Consider the following 14686-nt stretch of genomic DNA (forward strand, 5'->3'; position numbering starts at 1 on the left):
CTGAATCGTGCTTCTCCAGCGAAGCGAAAGAAGTGTCCTTCACCTTGGACAAACTTAAAACTTTGTCGTTGCAGCTGGTGCTTTATGCTGACGGAATCACAAAGCTGTAAACGACGTCATAGAACTGGCCGAACCTGGAATAAGAATTGATCTGTGTATATGTAACTTTACTTGTCTAACATAAATATATCGAAATGTATTGCCAGACGGTGGTGCACGAAGCTAATAAGACTGGGTAGTACTAGTTACGCATAAAAATACTAACTATATATTTTTTATGATTATATTTCTTTAGAACAGGTAGGGCCCGCGGTTGAGACGTTGATAAACGAGGGAAAGAAGTTTTTTTAGATACGAGTATTAGTTATAAAGTAATAAAAACACAAGGACACTCCTGAGAACAATTATTTTTAACGTTAGTTAAAAGAACACAATGCAAACGCTGGTTTGCCGTGCGGACCATTTCACCTCAAAAATGCACAGAGCATGGTCTCGCAGTAGTGCACCTCAGCAGAGACTTCTGTTAAAGATGTGGGCAGCGAACGGCAGAGAACTAAGCCATACTCACGAGTTTCTCTCACTCCTCGATTCCCGAATGTACTATCGGGGAAAAATGAAATGCGAACAGAGGAGCCTGTGGCTCGCGGTACAGGCTGCGCCGCCTGGAAGTGAACCTAGGGGCGAGGGTGCGCGGCCTACTTCGATGTGTTCACGCCCCTCGATTGGCGCTCCCCCAGCTTCGGCAGTGCGCCTCTTAGTGCGCTGAAAGCTGTCACCGCTATCTTCGCCTGCTCGGCGAGTGCGGCGAGCTTCTTTGCACCTCACGCGCTGAGCCAGCAAAGATTGCGGTGATAGCTTTCAGCGCACTAAGAGGCGCACTGCCGAAGCTGGAGGAGCGCCAATCGAGGAGCGTGAACACATCGGAGTAGGCCACGCACCCTCGCCCCTAGGCTCACTTCCAGGCGGCGCAGCCTGTACCGCGAGCCACGCGCTCCTCTGTTCGCATTTCATTTTTCCCCGATAGTACGTCAGCTGCCATTTTATTTTTCTTATTACCAAAAATTCATGTTAAAGAAAATACGTGTCCTTTTATATATATGAACCACAATTCCCGAAGAGGTCAGCAGAACTGACGGACAAAAAAGGGGTAACAGGGATGCAAGTAACCTCTTATATACACGTAAGGCAAGGCCAGCCTTGCCTTACGTGTATATGTGCCTCCGTTACATCCAAAGCTGACAGTGTGGTGGTATCTACAAATTCGCCACACCGATTAGCCGTCTCCCTATTATCACCTGAGCCTTCTTCTTTCGCATGGGTAAGAACGGGAGTTTTATCACGTGGTGTAATATGGCTGTATGACTGTATGACTGTTTCAAAAGAGCATGCAACCTCCACCGCACTGTCAGCTTAGAGGCAAACGGACTAGAGAGGTTTCACTGCAAAAAGGCTAGCAGCTAATAAAACCAATTTGGTCTTGGTCGAATAAACCGAAAAGCAGCGCTCAAAAATACATTACACTCTTCAAGGAAAGATGAGAAGCGTTTACATATCTTTTGAGCGGAACCTTCAGGTATTGTGACATATCTTTCAATTCATATTAGAGTTCAACGTTATTCCATCGGAAGAATCAGCGTCCCCTCTTATTGTAATATTATAAAAATGGTCGTAGTTGCAATAACCGAGACGGACGTTGTTAATTCTGGTCTGCGCACTTTCTGCCTCGAGCTTCTCGAAGGGGCGTACGAGCCCTGGGCGACCTCTTCCCGTTTTTAATTGCGAAAACGAAGGGGAAAGAAAAAAATTTCAAAATAGAAAGGCGTATAGGGATGCACTACACAACCTTGCCTGCCCTTTGATCATACAATTTTTTTTTTCAATAACCACTGAGACTTTCCGACTTCGTTGTTAGGCCAACAGAAAAGAAAACAATTAAAAAGCTAAAAACAAACACTTTTTTTTGGGAGGGGGGGGATGTTTTTATATATTTGATTTCCGAATTTACGCTGTTTCGAGAATAAAATTTTAATAATTCACAATTTTTTTATGTAAGTTACGTAAATATTTAAGAAAAGTACTTTACGATTACTCTAGAGAAAGCGTGATTATTCCGTAAAATAATTACTGATAACTGTAAGCGATTAGAAGTAACTGTGTTACTGTTAACGGATTATTACAAGTCTGAAACATTCAGTCATGTAGTTCTTCGCGTCTCATCATATATTTGTTTCACCGTCACCAAGTGCTATGAGTGGGTGAACTCTCATAGGCGCTCCTGTGATGATGTCAAGCACCACTTTGACCCCTATGCTTGCCCATTATACGATGGACACGGCCCAATCTCTGCACGGTGTGGCTTGTTTCGAAACTTCTCCTGCGGTGATGCACTGGAGCTTGCTCAATCAAAAAAATACTACAACGAAATATCAGTGCTTATTCCCTGGTCTATACGTGTTCAAGGGAGCAGTGTATTGACACACCAATCTCTCGTTCAAAAAGGCAAGGAAAGGAATTTTGAAGCGAATTAAAATAATAGCAAAGGGCACCTGGTGGATGTCGCCAAAGCCTCGTTTGTTAATACCCCTCTAGGAACCTTGGCAAGTAGTAACGATGTCTGTCTCACCAAAAACCGTACATGCATTGAACCTGACGTCATCCCGGCGGCTGTCCGGTCACCACGAGAGATGAGGGGAAGGAGGAACTCCCGTCTCACCAAGACTCTATTCTGTGTGTCCCACACTTCGTTATTGTCCCTCTACAAGATTATAGAAGATTAACCTGTCACTCAAAATTCGTGCAAAAGCAGCTGTGCGCTTGGGCAAAAGTGCGTTGCAGAACCTCTTGGGTTCGATCCTCACCCTTCACCTGTTTCGATCTGGATGAGTTTTGTAACCACGCGTTCGCGTCATCACTACTTCGTGATGTACGTTAAAAAACCCAGGTTAGCGGGTTGTACTGCACTGGCTAAATTGCTCATGTATAGCTAAGAGGCAGGTCACCCGTTGAGGCGTGCTACCATCAAGGCTGCATAAAAATGCATGCAACACAATAAGTTTTGGTGGCCCGATCGCTGGCGTGCTTCGGCCACTTTGCTGGCTGGAACGGCTAGGACATCCTGTCAACGTCAGCCTCGCCGCGGCTTTGCTTGTACCGAGACAATCTACGTCACGATTGGACCGGATGTCACGTGCTCTCCACTGGCTGCTCTCCGAGCGCTTGCCAGAGTGGGCCGTTTATAACGAAAAATACAACAATTGGGCTCGAAATAGAAACGCGCCATTGTCATTCATTTTGGATCATATTCAGCCTATTCTGAACACAATGGGTATATTTCCAATTTCGTTGAAGTATCCCTTTAATGGCGCTCTATTCTACATGTGATACTATAAGAAAGAAAAAATGGTGGAGGGAAAGCGGTGTGTGTCTTGCAGTGTGTTTGCCAACAGAGTTGATCTTCTATACTCCGTTTCATACTTGTGGCAAATTCGGCTGGTCATTCCCCGGTAAAATATGTCGCCATACCTTCGGCAAGGCCGTTCGTGTGGTCAAAGGACGGAGAGTGCACTCAGTTTGAGTGGCGCTTCTAAGGCGTGTGCCGGAAATTTCTCGGCACAATTTTCGCCCGAGCTCCAAAAGGTTGGGCAGTTGATCTGCCAGACTGCGTCCGGTATGGTGCTTTCCAAATCTGGAAAACAAACCAAACCAAACAATGATCGCCGATAGAGGGCTCCAGTAGAAAACGGAGCCATTGAGACATTCACACCTTTGTGCTTTGAGAGAAGATAATAAAACCAACGAAGATACTATTAAATTATTTTGAAGACGCCAAAAGTTTTTGAAGATTTTGTCTAGCTTGCGCAAGATCACCTTGATCACCTTGCTCTAGCACACTGCGTGTTATTGCACCGGTGAAAAAAAAAGATCTATGTTCCCCCCCCCCCCCCCAGCTCGACACTTCAACACGCATAACAATATCAAAGGGGTGAGCGAATTGAAAATACTGGGATTCCAGAAAAAGGTAATAACAAGAAAATAGAATGTGAAAGGTGACGCTGGTAAGCCTTCTGGGAGAGCCTTGTAAGATGGCAACAGTACTTCGGAAATCCACACAAAATATATTAAATATCGACAGACCTGCGGGCAGCCTCACGCACATAATGTAAAAAAGTGGCTAACCGGTTCATTGTGCCAATGTTTTTTTCGGCGCCTCGCAAATTAGCACAACTTTGCCCGCGCGTAAACCAGGCAAACAGTAACAAGAGGTCATGTAAGGTTAAACATGTCAACAAGTTCGTGGATTGCGTGGTGGTGTCATCTACAAAATCTCATTATCATGCGGCCGAGTTTATATATAACAATCGGGACGCTGCGTCAATGAGAGAATGTGTGACCATGCCCTTTCCCTGCGGTCAATGACAGGAGGTCCGCTATACGTACACTGCAGAGACTGCTTGTGTCACCTTGTTTTCAAAGCTACCATAATCATTGGCAGGGGGCTCACAAAAGTGCAAAGAGAGGTGCTAAAGGCGAATGATATCGAAAAGCTGGCTCGGGGCACTGCGTCAGCCAGCCTTCGGTTTATCTTCACAAAAAAAAGATCGATTTTATAGATGCATGGTGAGCGACATGCCACTGGTTGTTTCGACGTTGGTTGGCTTTGTGGTGTTTCCTTGTTTGAGCCGTTTTTAAAGGAGCGGTGCAACGATATTCAATTGAAATGTTTTCCACTTTACACGAGCTTACTGGCACTAGTGGGACTCAAGGATACCCGCACGCAACGCCACTGACCAAGAAGCTCCTTTGCTGCGCTGTAATTTCGAGGACAAAACCGAGTGTTTTCATTCAATCTCTCTTTCGCAAAACCTGATGACGTAGCTGGGCGGTAGCAATACCGCCAAGTGACGATATTTGAATGCGGCTCATAGATTGGACCCGAGCATGGCGTGGACACTCGATTTGGGCTCGCGATAATCGATGCCTCGGCATGCATTCGGGTAGTGGCCTGTGTCCAATCGCTGCAACGACGACAATAGCCGAGCCATAACACCGTCTGGAACTCAGCGCGTGCCCTGTGCCTTGCCAACCCCAGCGCGTGGCTATGATCAACATTGGCGGCATATAATCGGCTTCAGATCACGTAGCCGCTTGTCCTGCAGCTGCGAGTTGAGGGGAAGAACGCTGCTCGTTTTTCTTTAATTTTTCCTGTAACTTCTATTGCGCGGGGTAAAAAACGAACGCGTGTTTCATAGGTCATTAACGTCAGGGATCTGTTCTAAGCGGTATTCGCTCAAAATACAAAAATCGTTGCATCGCCCCTTTAATAAAACTTCAGTTGATAGTCAGCGCTTGTCCTGTGCTCTACTCTCGTTGTCCTCACCTTTTTTGCGCGCTGTTCCCGATTTCTTAATACTTTCGCATTAAAAAGAAAAAAGCTCGAGGTACAACTGAGCATTCCTTATGAGTTGTGAATGCGAAAGTATGCAAGCCGCTCGTTCGCTCCCTTCGTTGTCTGCTGCGTACTAGCGCGCGCGCTTCGACATCTTGGAGGCCATGGCGCAACGGCAAATGGGAGTCCCCGACGCGCGCCAGCCAATGGAATCGAAGGCGCATCGCTCCTATTGGGATCGGGGAAACCAGGAGCCGTTTTCGCGCTTCAAACTGATGACGTCAGCTCGCTCCATGAAACAGTTAATGCTTTCGCGTTAAAAAATTGTTATAAAGCCATTTGTGTTACCCACATCTCAGGGTCCTAATTTACGTTGTTGAAGCATACAGTGTGCTTATTATGCCTTAATATAATCGAAGAAGTTAACAAAGCTCACGCACGACCCATGCAAACGAAAACGCCAGTTGTTGGCGCTTCGTGTTCGGGCGGGGATGGTCACGTGGCGCGCCGCTGGTGCGGTTTTGGTTGCCGGTTCGGCCGGCAACCGTTTCGAACCAACTGATTTCGAAGCGACCTGGACAATGAAGTTTGGTTCGACAGGTGGCGCCACGTGTTTCGGGATTTTTGCAACTCTGAGACGGCCCGCGGCCGCAATCATTGAGCTGCTTTAGAGCTCGCGTCCAATCGTTCGGTGGTTAGGCCTTCCCAAAGTAGCCCATTTTGGCCAACAGCCACGCTGACTAGCAGCCGACCGAGGCGCCACCTGTTCACTGCCCTGGGGCCATTGTAAGGACTGTATTTCGCTAGTTGACAAGTCACGAGCAAAGGCTGGTTCGCATAGCCCCGTTTTCCTGCGTTACGTCGCGGTACGAAAGCCCACGTCCTCTTACGCCACGAGTCGCCGGAATTTCTTTTCTTCATAATAGGCGTGGCAACTAGTTCAAGGAGACAACCTAGCACGCGGCAATCGAAATACGGATGTTTGGGTGGCTTAAACGTAGCGTAAGAACACGTAATGAAACGGTGCTGTGTGAAGCAGCCTTTAGGTACACTGTAAAAAATTTACGTCAATTTGACGTGTCTTTCCCTCGTCAAAAAAGACGGGTACGCTCATCATTTCAAAATACGAGGCGCGAGAGCCGAGCCTTCCAGAAAAGCCGAAATCCCAGGAGTGCAAGCATGCGCAGATGGCGAGGAGTTGAATGCCCCGCCGCGCAGCGCGCAGCCCCGCAGCTCTTTCGCGGCCCTCCTCTCTCGCAGATTGGCGGTGTTGGTGGTGTTGGTGCGTTGTTGCGGTTGTTGCAACACTCATCTCTGTTGTTTTGCGGTTTTGCTCCGAGTCGTGTGCCCGTGCCGCGCAGGCGTAAACAGAGGTTGCAGCAGCTATCGCCATGCTATCGCTCTTCGGGCGTTCGTCGAACTCGCCTCGGTGGCTGTTGACATCGTGGTCGGTATAGTGTTCTGTGATGCATCAGGACCTCATCAGCTCATCGACGACTAAATCGCCCACTTCAAGGTATGCAATGTGACTTTATCCTTGCAATGTCTTCCTTACGTATTGTAATCGAATATTTCTCCATGTTCGCGGTTCGAGTGCTTTCGGTTGAAGACGGAAAGCGCTCGAGCGTGTTCGAAATCTGCGGTCTGAGAACACGGGCGTCCACCGACACATCGTTTTTGGTGTTTCTTTTTCAGCACGTTATGTTTCCGTTATGATATGCACGTGTTTATTTATCCGTGCTGCAGCGGCGGCGCCTTTACTCAGAGCCCTGCGCCTTATCTCTTAGGAGAACTCGTGAGTACGAGCTTTTATGGAAGCTTAGTTTCTGTGTTTGTTTTTGCAACATTCATGCAGCCAGACAACATAAGCGAGCGGCTAACGTCTTTGTAACGATGCAATGTCATTGAACGACGTTTTAGCGGCTTCGAAAACGGAAGTTTCCAGTGCACTCGATTCACGAGTCTCCAAGACGCACACAAAATTATTGGCCGCCCTCGTAATTTGACGGGAAATTTCTCAACCAGTTTGGAGGGTTAATTATTGTAAACATCCACTCTGCAGCTCGCTGCTGGCTCTGACTTTATATTTAACAGTGTGCTTATTTTTTATATCGTATTTTCCGGGCTATAGTCAAAGGTCTATACAGGTTTAAAATTTGAAATTTTAGGCTGTGCGGACTTTCTACGCGTTGTTGCGACCGAGGAGTTCCCCAGGCAGCCTCAGGCAGGGCCAGGCGAGGACAGGAACCGCAGGCCGACTCCAGGCAGGGACATCAGGAGACCGGAGGGTGTCTCGCGATAAACTCTGTTTATATTACATATGTACAGAAGTTTATTGTTCGTCGGAGAGCACACCTTGCGGCCTCTCGTTTGCTCTATTTATACAGTCGCTGTTGATTTTCCAGCGGTTGGCAGCCAGTGGTGGCAGAACTGCCAACGAACGTCATGTTCAGGCCCCGCCCCCACTCATCCTCTCGAGCGCGCACACACATACACGCACACACTGCAGCGTCGGACGAGCTTCCTAATCCGGCACCGGGGCATTCTTGACCTCGATAAGCCGCGCCAGGAGTTGGTGACGGAGGGTCCGCTGTCAGCTCATGAGACTTTGACCGTGATGGAGATGATCCCCTCATTATGCGGCGTCGTGGCTCGGGAAAGGTTTAGCGGGATAATCCGCAAGTGGCGCCGGACGAAAACTTGAGCCGAACGTACTCGGCCGGAAGTCCCGCCGCCGGCGTCGTCCCCCGGAATCCTCTCCCGGTAGGGCAGCTGGTTCCTGGATGGACTGACCCCCGCAGCCAGAGAGAAGAGTCCGGCTCAGCTCCGCTCCCAGGTGTGGCGGCGTCCACGCGGCGCCGGGCGACGTGTTCTGTCAACAACGGCTCAGACGGCCGGTCGCCGATCCTAAATGCGGAGGCCAAACCCCGTAGGGTGGAAAAGAACGGAAGGCGAAGGAAGGACGTGACCTTCGCCAAGGCCTATCGCAACAGCGTGCGGACTATACACGAATTTTGTTTTTCAAGATCGTTCATTATGAGGAGATGTGACGGATTTTTTGAGTGAAAGAGTATGTTAATGATTATTTAATGTATATTATAGGCAGGCACGTAGCCAGGGGGGAGGCCCATGGGGCCCGGCCCCCCCCCCCCCCCCCGAAATCTTCCGTTTTGCTGGGACCTCCCCTCCCCCTCATACAGCATTTTGTCATAGCCCCCCCCCCCGCCCCCCCCCCCCCCCCCAAAACAAAATTTTGGCTACGTGCCTGATTGTAGGCTTCTTTGTGTGCTAAGAAAGCAGACATGTGTCAAGGTGTGTCGTCTATAAGAAGATTTTCGTGTCGACTAAGCACCAGGTGCCGACTATGCACGGCACGCGGACTATGCACCGGGTGCGGACTATCTAAGCATCTAAGCAAGGTCTTTTACTTTGGACCCCCAATTCGCCCCTGCGGACTATACACCGGGTACGGACTATAGCCCGGAAAATACGGTACATATATTTTAGGTTTTTGCATGTCCTATATTCCGTTCACGCCTACGCTGACATTGCGGTGCAAGCTACTTGTTCGCCAACTATAATTAAAGCATCTTATCGCTTGACCTCGCTCTCCCCGCGTGAGTATGCGGAGAGGCGGTGACCACGTTGTGCAGAATTGACAGTTGACTGGTCAGACGAACATGCAACTTCCACCGCACTGTCTGTTTAGGGGTGAACATTTCGCAAAATCGTAATAATTAGCTCAGCATACCCAACGGCTGATCGGCTTCGCAGAAGTTTATAGTTTATTTTTCTGCGCTTTCTTGTTTTATTTCTCATTGATGAGTACTGTTCATTTATTTGCACACCTGAGTCATTAGACAGCTGATACGACGTCGAAAGCTTCTTGTGATATATATATATATTTTTTTTTTGTAATCTTGAACGGATTGTAAAGGAAAATGAAGGTGATATATATGTGGATGCCGTCCTCACTGTATAATTGTAGCGCTCGGCGGACATTAGACAGGCGGATAAACGTCAAAATATGTTTACTAATTAACCAAAAATTGTAAAGTCACTGTTTGATTACATAGCTTTTTACTTTTCTTTTTTCACTGTAGATTACACTTGTGCAGCTTCAGTCACCCCGGCCGTGACACTTCCCCTTTGGACTCGGTTTAATGAATTTGTGTTTAGTATATTTGCATGTATTTGTGTTTAGCATAGTTACGTTTATTTATCATTAGTGCATGATTTTTCTTTTTTACAGTGGCTATTTTCAAACCTAACGTTGCATTTGCATATGTCGGTGTGCATGTGCATGTGTGTGTCTGCATCTGTGTCACATGACACCCGTGACATCCTAATGACGTCTGCATATAGTTGTTTCACTTTGCACTCGGGCTCAAAGTATAGCTATGTTGGACTGTTAATTTTAGGGTGGCATATCTCACAAGCCTCATGTTGGCTTTGGTGTGCCCGTCATGCTAACTGATGTGCGCTAGATACAATAAATGTATTATATTATTATTATGAATATTATTATTATTATTTAGCGGTTTAACAGGCCTCTTCGCTATTGCAATTTTAAAGAGAGTAATGTAACCCCAAAACTCTAACCGGCGATTTCCGAAAAACATGGATTGCCTCAAAACTTGCTGCTTTTTCACAAAATTGTTTCATTTAGGTTGGGCTTTAATAATGTCTCCGTTTAAAATGGCAATCACAGCATAGCCCATTATACCAATACTTAAGAAGGTAATTAACATATTTTGGTTAGTAAACATAATTTTATGTTTATTCACTTATCTAACGTTTGTCATTGCTGTGGTATTGCAGGCTACTGCAGTGTGTGACCCAATTGTTATATGTTTGTTATAGGTACTTTGGCCAGATAAACCTCAAAAGATGTACCAGGTGTGCACCATGCCATACCGCAAAGAGCGGCATTTATCCGAGAGTGCTCTGGCTCATCAAGGAAGGAAAATGAACCCGTAGGTACTATCCAAAGATTGCCAGCCGCTCTCTTCAAGCTGCATGGAGAGCTCTATGAGTTCAGCAACCGTTCCTAGTGGTCCTTGGGATATTTCATGCTGGAGGCTTATGTAATATTGGTCTTGTCTTTGTAACTTTGTGGGTATAAGGCAAGCTGTATTAAATTTATTGAAGGTTCCAGTTGCACCAAGCAGGTGCACTCACCCTCAGGTCGCAAGCCGCTCTCTTCAAGTTGCATGGGGTGCTTTATGAGGTGAGCAAGCATTTTTAGCAATCCTTGGGACATGTCGTGCTTTAGGCTTATGTATTACTGGCCTTGTCTTTGTTACATTGTGGTATATGGCACGCTGTACTAAATTTATTGCAGGTCCCAGCTGCACCAAACAGGTGCACGCACCATTACAGATTGCAAGCCGTTCTCTTTAAGCTACATGGAATGTTCCATGAGGTGAGCGTGCATTTGTAGTGGTCCTTGGGACATGTGCTGTAGGCTTATGTATTACTGGCTTTGTCTTTGTGGTATACGGCAGGCTGTATTAAATATATTGCAGGTCCCAGCAACAAAAATTGCAAGCCGCTCTCTTCAAGCCGCGTGGAGTGCTCTCTGAGGTGAGCAATGATTTCTGGTGGTCCATGGTACATGCCCTTCTGGGGCTTTATGTAATACTGACGTTGTCTTTGTTATTTTCTGGTATATGGCAAGCTGCATTAACTTTCTCGCAGTTCCCATCTACACCAAGCAGGTTGACCTACCGTCAGACCGCAAGCCGCTGTCTTCAAGCCGCACAAAGTGTTCTATGAGGTGAGCAATCATTTCTGGCTGTCTTTGGTGCATGCCATGCTGGGGGTTTATGTAATACTGGCCTTGTCTTTGTTACTTTCTGGTACATGGCAAGCTGCATTAACTTTCTCGCAGTTCCCATCTACACCAAGCGGGTTGACCCACCGTCAGACCGCAAGCCGCTCTCTTCAAGCCGCACAAAGTGTTCAGTGAGGTGAGCAATCATTTCTGGCGGTCTTTGGTGCATGCCTGCTGGGGGTTTATGTAATACTGGCCTTGTCTTTGTTACTTCCTGGTATATGGCAAGCTGCATTAACTTTCTTGCACGTCCCAGCTGCAGCAAGCGGGTAGACCCACCGTCAAAGACCGCAAGCCGCTTTCTTCAAGCCGCACAGAGTGTTCTGAGGTGAGCAATCATTTCTGGCGGCCCTTGGTACATACCATGCTAGGGGTTTATGTAAAACTGGCCTTCTCCAGTTTGATCCAGTTTTACCTAAGGAAAAGGTGGACCTCTATAGTGGGATGGACATGCCTTCAATATTTTTATATACATGTATACAAAGCTGTCTATTTTGATTCGAACGAAATTAAAAAAAAAAAAAAACCGGCACGAGTTACTTAAATGATTCCCTCACTGTGTGTTTGTGGGGCTTGGAGGACATTAGATAAGCGGATAACCGTTGCAGTATGTTAATCAAAACTAATGAACCAAATTTTTTTAATGTTTTTAATTAATTGTTTTATGGGATACGTTTCAATTCTAGTTTCAAAGGCAGTAAATATTAGACTAACAGAAATTCTGTATAGCAACAAGGTTCAAGATATGGACTGCTAAAAATTTGCTTTTTTTTTTTTGTCACCCGATTCGAAAATTGCGCACTCGGGGAAGACCTCAGGATGTTGTGCGGACGGGGCTGCTTCGGACGCACCTTTTTTATCTTGGAAGTATGACGCGGATGCATCTACCAAGGACACACTGTCGAGATAGTGACGATGTGCCCAGTACGACTATGTCACTCTTCCACCCACCATTAACGGCACAAATTCTTGAGCTCCTGAGCGCGGTTTTTGCATCCGACATTAAAACACAAAAGTTGGACAATGAATATGTGGAAGCCGCTTGGCATTTCGTGAATTGTTTAAGTCGGGATAGCATTTAATATTGGCTGGCTTTTAACACTGCTGTTGCAGCATGGCCCATAAAGCCATTAGTTACAAAGCTAACAAATTTTCGTCAATTAGTCAACATACTGTGACGGTTATCCCCTTTACTGATGTCCACAGAGTCCCACGAATGCGCAATGAAGAAGAGATTCTCATAACTCTCGAGGCCTTTTTTGAAAATTATGTTAGCTTTGATATAGAATGATGTGTATCCATGTAAAATGACTTGTAGAATGTAATCATGCACATGATTGTGTTACGAGGCTTTGTTTTTCACCCAATTAAGTAGTGCATTTTTTATCGCAACCTTCCAAAAATAAGCAAAGCATCCAGTTTGGTATTCAAATTGTATTCTATTTTGGTAATAAATCAACGAACTACTACTTGGTTCGCCTTTGGCTTCATACTGAGAATAATAGGCATGTGCGAATCATGAATTTTGGGCTAAAAGTGTATAATGACTTGAGCTTATTATCTTTTCAGTTGGATATCACAGTGTCTGCACCTCTCTCCAAGCCTGTTACATAGTGCCGTCACGCTAGGCTCAGCCATCCTGACAGTGTTGGTATCACTTGTTTAGCTGTAGGCTGCTTTGATTACTTTAGTGCATATGTTTTCAAAATTCAGTAATATGTCAGTGTAGGAGCATGATCGTGCACGAATAGTAACTTTAGGTATGGTACAAAAAAATACCTAATATCAGGGGCAGATACTCATCCACTGAAATAAAGTTAGAAGTGAATAATTTTGATTACCAAACTGAATGCTCTCTTAAAATTCTCAAGGATCTGCTTAAGCTGCACAGTTGTAATCGAGGCAGCAAGCAAACCTTGTCATTTATTAATGCTTGTCAGCAGCATGCTGCATGGGCATATAGATTTATAAGCGTACATAATCAGCATGAGGGCAATACATATACTTTTTAAATGAAATTCCAATTGATCTCGTTATCATCGCCCCACTGCCAAAGCTCGGTTAGTTCTGATCCAAATTATGTAGTGGCTCTGGCTATCATCAGGTCAAAGCCCACATAGAGGTTGTGAGTATAAATATACGATTTGATGGCCTTCTCGCCATGCTCATCCTTCAATTTCAAATTGGAACTTTTGCTGCAATGTCGTGACATAGCATGTTAGGGCATTGCAGCCTAATACATATTCTTGATAACAGAATAGCTACAGTGTTATTTGTTTTCTAAATTTGACCTTGAGGGGAGTACCGACATCCATCAGATGCATAAACATTCACGTAACCATTTTTAAATTTTTTTCTTAATTCCTCCTGTGTACATGTCAAAACCTCTCCGCTATGGAGGTGTGTATTTCCCACCAAAGTATGAGTCTGCACTGCGACAAAGCGAGATTCTTGCGACCGGGGTGTTACACCACCACCTAGATAAGCAGAAGGCCTCCGCACCGTCATCACAGCCAGATCGATTGAGGCCTGAGATTGGGCACGAGTGCTGCGTCAGTGTTCGGCCGGGGCTCGTGTTCCATCAGCGCGTCGAAGGTCGGACTCGGGCCCAGTAGCCGAGTTTGCGCCATCCGACTGTGATGACGTTTCATGAAGGGAGAGGAGGCGATGCCGAGGCTTTGATTATTCTAGATGGTGTTGGGTTAGCGCGATTAATGCGATTGCGGAGTCTGCTCCATGGGTTTCGCTTCTCCACAGCGCAGTGCACATGCGGAGAAGCGCACTGAACAAAGCCAATTCATTGCAATGGCGACTTTACGAGCTCTTTGAAATGTTTGACTGGCGTAAACAATTTTATTTTCGCCAGCTTGATATTTCATACATTTTGTGAAGTGTCAGTTTTGGAAATACTTTGCGGGAACAAAATTTCACAATCAGGAGTAATGTTCAATGTATTCGTTGCCATGGGGTTACTTATTTGCATGACCAATTTAAGCAATTTCGATAAACTCGCAAAAGCTAAGCCTTTGCAAAAATTAAGCCGTTTACAGTAGAACGATTAATGTTGAAACCAATATCAAATACCGTATAATACTAAACTGCTATAAGAAAATTTTAGTATTAGCACAGCCCTGAAAATGGCCATTTGCAGATGTTTTCGCTTTGGCCTTCATCAATCCATATGGGCTTCAAATGTAGCAGCTGCAGCCTTGAATCTGGAAAAGGCTATTGTTTGTCACACGTTTTCTTTATGGTGCCTAAGGTTTGATGTAATAAATGTTGTGCCCTGCAGTGAACACTATTACCTCTAGCATAGCCCTGGGCATGCAAAGAAGGCACACCAGCAATGTCTGACATATCAGACTTTCAGAAATGCTATTGTCCGATTTTCCTCACCCTTTTGTCAGGATAAAGCTGTTACTATCTTTCTTGCTTTCCTCTCATAGTGGTCCTTTGAGCGAGTT

At 45.9% G+C, this 14686-nt stretch overlaps 1 long non-coding RNA gene across 1 annotated transcript; it reads left to right on the plus strand.

The window, feature by feature from the left end:
- The first annotated feature begins 6864 nt into the window (after positions 1 to 6864).
- LOC121836354 lies at positions 6865 to 11084 on the plus strand. Its single transcript, XR_006077892.1, has 3 exons — positions 6865 to 6902; positions 10731 to 10811; positions 10915 to 11084. It is a non-coding gene; the product is annotated as an uncharacterized LOC121836354 (long non-coding RNA).
- The last annotated feature ends 3602 nt before the right edge of the window (positions 11085 to 14686 follow it).

The sequence above is a fragment of the Ixodes scapularis genome, unplaced genomic scaffold (genome assembly GCF_016920785.2).
Source record: "Ixodes scapularis isolate PalLabHiFi unplaced genomic scaffold, ASM1692078v2 PGA_scaffold2__306_contigs__length_199485367, whole genome shotgun sequence".
Classification (NCBI taxonomy): Eukaryota; Metazoa; Arthropoda; class Arachnida; order Ixodida; family Ixodidae; genus Ixodes; species Ixodes scapularis.